This window comes from Odontomachus brunneus, unplaced genomic scaffold (assembly GCF_010583005.1).
Source record: "Odontomachus brunneus isolate Ranch 3 - 2012 unplaced genomic scaffold, Obru_v1 Obru_scaffold_130, whole genome shotgun sequence".
Taxonomy (NCBI): Eukaryota; Metazoa; Arthropoda; class Insecta; order Hymenoptera; family Formicidae; genus Odontomachus; species Odontomachus brunneus.
This window is the reverse complement of record NW_022639580.1, coordinates 865,428-871,803: the sequence shown is the minus strand read 5'-3', so window position 1 is coordinate 871,803 and position 6,376 is coordinate 865,428. Positions and strand designations below refer to the sequence as shown.

The 6,376-nt window shown below is 36.5% G+C and overlaps 2 protein-coding genes across 8 annotated transcripts in view; one reads left to right on the top strand and one right to left on the bottom strand.

Moving 5' to 3' along the window:
- Window positions 1-6,376, top strand: part of LOC116849985 — a 239,013-nt gene that overhangs the window by 137,250 nt on the left and 95,387 nt on the right. For 5 of the 7 annotated variants that reach the window (XR_004379223.1, XR_004379224.1, XR_004379225.1 and 2 more), the window contains one exon: window positions 1,678-2,301. The exons of the other annotated variants lie outside the window; for them this stretch is intronic. The gene's annotated coding sequence lies outside the window, so the exon portion shown is untranslated. The remainder of the gene's footprint in view (window positions 1-1,677; window positions 2,302-6,376) is intronic. 7 annotated transcript variants of the gene reach the window in all.
- Window positions 1-6,376, bottom strand: part of LOC116849986 — a 44,095-nt gene that overhangs the window by 20,861 nt on the left and 16,858 nt on the right. The gene's annotated exons all lie outside the window — the stretch shown is intronic.

Below are 6,376 nucleotides of genomic sequence, written 5' to 3'. Positions count from 1 at the left end.
ATATATATATATATATATATATATATATATATATATATATATATATATATATATATATATTCAAGAATTTTATTTAATGTTTTATTATTTCATCTATTTTGCGTCAATTCTATTTTGCGTCAATTTTTATTTTTAATTTTAAGAAAAGCAATTTATTATTATTATATAGTATTGTTTTATTATATTATTTCATATCTGCATAGTGTCCTACCTCGAGATTCTCTATCGACTCTTCAAGTTGGACGAAGTTTTCAGTGTCAATGTAGAATCTTAATTTCGATATACGAATATGTGTCGCGGATAAAGGCGTCACGTGATCGATCGTCGCCGTTGGATTTCGACGTGTCGCCAGACTCAGTCGTTTATCTTGAAGAAGCTGCCGCTTCACTCCCGTCTCAACCGCCGCGAACGCGAGAACCGCTCCTTCCGCAGGAAGACGCGGCGCTCGAAAGGGCGGGAACCGCGGCGGAAGGGTGGCCACGACTGAAAAAGAGGGATCCCGCAGACGAGATCCTTTCCGTCTCCCTCTTCCGTCGCCGGCGGTTCCTCGTAATTGTATCGATTGTCTTAGGGCGACACTGGCTCTCTCGACCGTTACGCGCGCGCGACCCGAAAGGTGCACCGGTCGTCCCGGTGTGTTCTCCTACCTCCCCGCGTTCCATACCCTCCCGTATCCTGGTCGTACACACGGGGTGACCCGCTTTGTTGTTTCACCCGATCGAAAAATAAAAATTCCTAACCGTATGAAAGTTTGACCTGGATCTTTTGTGGACGCGGAGAAGGGCAAGGGGCAGTCAGTCAGCCAGCCAGCCAACAGACACAATGCGCCGGCGAAATTTGCATATACGCGAACGGCCAACGGCGACCAGGCATGTGGTGCATCGCGACGGGCTACTTCTCTTTCGAGAAATAGGGGTAGCCCGAAGGGTCCGATAAAAGGGAAAAAATTGGATTTCGTCGCCTCCATCAGTCCGCGACGCGCTCAGAAGGGACAAGAGTCGAATGGAGGATTCAGGTAGATAGATTGTTGGGTAGAATAGAGTAGAGTAGGTAGGTAGGTAGGTACGTAGGTAGGCAGGTAGATAGATAGATAGGTAGGTAGGTAGATAGGTAGGTAGGTAGGTAGGTAGATAGGTACAGAGGACCGCCTGACTCCGGACAAGGGGATGAATCCGTTTTTTCCACCCTTTACCCTCATTGTAGAGCCGACCCATCGGGTAGTAATCATAATAATGAGAGGAGAAAGACCGGTTGACCATCGGGCGGCCAGAGGGTCGATAAAACAATCGCGGCTCAGTTTTTGCCACGCCAGCTGCAGCCAGCATCAAACGCGACGATCGTTGCTTTGTACGTCACGACCCGGAGTCCCGAAACTTTGCTTCTGCGCTGACCCTGTAAATCCCGTTCATTTGAGGGGTCGATGAGATGAATCTCGAGATTAGCATTAGATAGCATTGTCTGACTATCTAACTACTTAATATTCGATGCACCTTTTTCGATCTTTTTCGAGCAGAGTATTAAGTGCTAGTGTAAGTTTTTTTACTACAGCTAGAGCACGTGCGCGATAAGCTAGTATTAAGTAATTAGTATTAAATAAGATTAACAGACAAATTGAAGCAACAAACTTTATATTTTCGTAATCAGCTTATCATTTTTTGGTTTTGAAATTTTCAACAGGGATGGGAGATTCAACGCGGAGAGGTGAGAACAAGGAGTTGTTCCACAGCAATAGTTGTGTATGTATGTGCGTATACTAAAAGACCAATAGACATTTAAATTTCGAGTCAATCATTTAAATTTCGGTACAATCGTCCATGAAACAGAAGTGAAAAAAAGCCGTTGGAAAATTCGAGGTAGGGCTCGTGTGAATGTTTAGAAAGTGTTTTTGTTATGATCTCTCGGCCGCCGAGATCATGCACGCGTCATCGATTACCGGGCGACGCCGATCGACAATAGACGAGGGATGAGTTTACAGTTTTTGTTTTGATAGTGTCGTGTACCTATCTCGTAACCGAGGCATTACGTTTCGAGCCGGTGAGAGACGAACACATAACGCGCGCGGCGAAGCGTGGACGCGTGAGACGAACATTCCAGACTGTCCTTAAAATATTCCGTCGGCATTGCGATATTTAACACGTGTTTCTTCGATCGAATCGTACCTACGCGAGTGTCAGTGTCAGTGTCAGTGCTGATGTCAGTGCCACGATGGGGTATTCGGAGCAGCCGGGAGCAAGATGCTGGATCGGGAAGCCAGGACGGAGGAAGCCGGCATACGGACAGCGACGTATTACAGATTCTCAGGTATGTTGAATTATTTCTTACGCGAAATTTTTTTTACTTTAACGGGCGTTTGACGAAATCACCGAGGGTGACATACCGAGTCGAAATTTAGGCCGGCATTTGTAGTTTGTCATTTTAGTAATTACACCTTTTTCAAAATCTTTCGTTTTTTATCAACGAATAATATTATTTCTTGTATTTATACATTTTATATACGTATGTTTTATTTTATGCAACAAAGAATATTAATCCAAACAGCAGTATAATAGTTCGCGCGCGCACAAATACGAGACTGAAATTAATAACGTCCATGGATTGTAAATAATTCACAGTTACGAATACTGGCCTTAAAATCTTTTGTAAGTGAATATATTGATTTACATATTTAATAATGCTTCTTGTCGCGAGTCTTATATTGTTTTCCTTTTCTGGTGCTTAACGTCACTCTAGTCTGTATAGCAGTATTTAGATATTTGATACATTGTTTTTTATTTTGTTGACATTTGTCAACGCTTTCTTTTCGCGTATGTTTACCATTATTATGGCATTGAATCCGAATTTAAATCTCTATTGGTCCACAGCATTATTAAACATAATACTGTGGAAGCAACTTCCAGTCAGCTCTTTTAAGAGCTATAAATCTCATTTAACTTCTAATAAGGAAAAAAAGAAAAAAAGAAGTGGACAGAAATATTAAAAAATTAAGAAGAAAATGTGTTGTTCTTTTTATCCATTTATCTACACTGAGAAAAAAAGTAATTGGATCGACAAAATCGACCCAATAGTTACCAATCATTAAAGAAATATCGTATCTATTCAACTATGCGCGTTGGTACAACAATAAGTTACATTGAAATCATTATATCTGTATTGATATAGTAATATCAACGCAACTTATAGTTGCACTAACGTATATTTTGTTTAATGGATTCAAGATTTCTTTGATGACCGGTGACCACCGATTTTATATCGATCCAACTACTTTTTTTAAGTATACTTTTTAAGTATACAACTACTTTTTTTAAGTAGAATTTTCATTTGATATTTAATCATCGTACATATTCTACTAGTGTTTGGATAGTAAAATAAAATAATTCATGTAAATTGCTCATTGACACTAATTCTTAGAGTACATTGAAGGAAAAATTACTTTAAAATCAACAAATATTTCTTTGATAGGTGCCATTAATATATTTACTTAAATCTAAATTCTCTTTATTTAAATCAAATATTGTTTACCTGATTTAAGTAAACAATATTTAGTTTAAATAAAGAGAATTTAGATTTAAATAAATATGTTAATGCACCCCTAAAAAAAATATTTGTTGATTTTAAGGTAATTTTTCCCTCAGTGTACGAATAGCACTTCATTCGTTGTAACGCATTGTAACACGCGAAAATAACAGGCATCGTGGCGATTTTGATTTATCTCCCCCGTGTGAGTGTTTCGTATTCCTTGCGCTTAATTTTTTCGACATTTTCTCCACGGAGCGTGATGCATCAGACAGGAAGCGAGAAAGGACACGTGACATATTAAATGCAAGCAGAATGTCAAGATATCGGAATATACAACAATTCTTGTTAAGTCCAGTCTTCAAGCATCGACATGCAAAGAACAGCAGTAAGCACATTTGCAGAACCAGGTAAAACAATAACCACCTTCTCCACTGATCCTTCAAGTTCGACGGAATTTGCAGAACTAATGAAGCAAAATTTTGACTCGAGGACCCTCGGACATCGCGCGTGTGCGTTTTATCAATACACCAGTAAAAATAAAAAGAGAATTCCGCAGCAATTCGAGCGGGAATCCTTTAACCTCTTCAGAGATACTGACATATATGTACACGTTTAGATACGTTCGACACGTTTAGACACGTTTAGTTACAATTTTTCTTTTTTAATTGTTGAGAAAATGAACAAATTACTGTAAGGAAACATTCATTATAGAATTCTACAAGAAAAACAAAAATCTCATTAGGCAATTGATAGGTATCATTTATTTCACTTTGAAATTAAATCATTTTTTTATTTTAATTCATTCTTATTGATTGTAATAAAGTCATTCCTGAAGAAGTAAAATAAATTTTGGGTTGATCCATAAGTTCGTGCATATTGTTAAACAGAATTGAAATGCATTTAATCGGAAGGGATAATGTCAAGTGAATAATGATGTATGAGGCAAAATATCTCAGCTAAATTTTAGTAAAATTTCAGCTAAATTTTTATGGAAGTAAAAAAGTGTATTGGACCGGAAAAACTCATTACTGTCTTCCATTTTCAAACCGCAACAAAGACCGCAACAAAGCAACAATTTTTTTAAACACTATTACTTACATTTCTAAATATGCTCTGAAATATCAGCTATCAAAGCATATAAAGATGCATATATAGGAATTATCCTCTTAGTATAATGCTGATATCAATTAAACAAAAATTCGCACGAACTTATGAATCAGCCCAATACTTGATCGAGACCGTCATTATACGCCATATTAGATCTGACATTTTAAATTTTGCAATCGAACCTCGGATTCGTCAGTGATCACATGACTGGCACATCTGTAGTCAGATGTTTCATCCGTTGCAATAGAACCATGCATCACACACAATACAGTACATAATACTTTGATAACGTGTGTATGTATATTTCGTAGGTATTTATTATGTACGAGATAAGAAACACTACGTTACTTAATACATTTTTTTTATTTTTCTATATAAAATATTGTTTTCTGTACAACAGATATATGTTTCAACTGAAAAACATTTTTTTAAGTACTGCAACAAGGATCACTAAAATACATTGATTCGTTCTAAAGTGAGTTATTTAACTTTTTGAAGCATACATTTTTCCTTATATAGGATTTACCTGAAATTTATTATCCGAGAGTTTTTGAGATCGCTGATTACGAATGTGAACTCAAAATTTCGAAATTCAATATGGCGGTCTGAATTGCAAATAGTGACTTAATTCGAATGAAACTCGAATGGATATTTTTGGGGTCACTGATTACGAATGTGAACTCAAAATTTAAAAATATAAATGGCGGATTCGATATGGCGGGCCAAAATGTGAAACCGCGCAACGTAGCGGCGCTTGAACTACTATCGTCGAGACAATGTGCGAGATTTTCTTCGTTCATATAGTACATTATTCGCCAATAGTACATTAATACAAATCGTAACTGTTTTGCAGAATATCATACCTAATTGAATATCAGCCAAGAAAACGCAGAGTACCAATATTTATTCAAACAACCTATTTTTTAGAATTCGAAGTCATCATTTTTTGAATATTTCAACTTTGAATTCGAAATCAGCGATCCAAAAATTTTTTTAAGTACCAAGTTTTACTCAAATATCTTTTGTAGATTAGCCACAATTTATTCTATGAAAAAGTATTTTTTTGTATTTTGTTCATTTATAAAATCCAAAAAGTCGAAATTAAAATTTTGAAAATATTTTTTTTCATAACAATTGATGTCCTAGGAATCTAAATATGTGATTACATACATCCTAATACATTAAAAAGTATGTAAAAAGAATAAAAAACCGAGCGCAAAAAGGTGTGCCTCAGAAGTGCTACTGTGCCGCAAAGGATTAAACACGTTTTTGGGACAGCAAACGTCCCACCAGGATTGAAAGAGTAGTTAAGTTGGCAACGTAGGAAATATCATGTTTAACATTTGGCATTCGCGAGATCAACATTACTATTAAATGCTTACATGTTCAGAAGTGAGATATTGAAGAGGAACATTGTGATGAGAACTTGCTCGCCGTTCCCGCATGCTACACGCATAGATTTTCAAACGTTCTTTTAGAGTAATGTTAGCTTCATTATGGAATAATTTATCTGCTACATGAGCCGCTTTAATGACTTTAAAACGAGGTTATTTGACATTATTATTGCCGGGAGATTACCGGTATCTAACGCCTGCACTTTATTGTCTTGAATTTCTACATCGAGATATAAGAATATCTATTTTTAGGTAATTTTTATGACCTCTTTACATCATTTACTTTTTATCTGTGAATTGTTTATCAATCTAATTCTTGTCTATGTAACCTAAATGGTGGGTCCGTTAAAAAGTATATT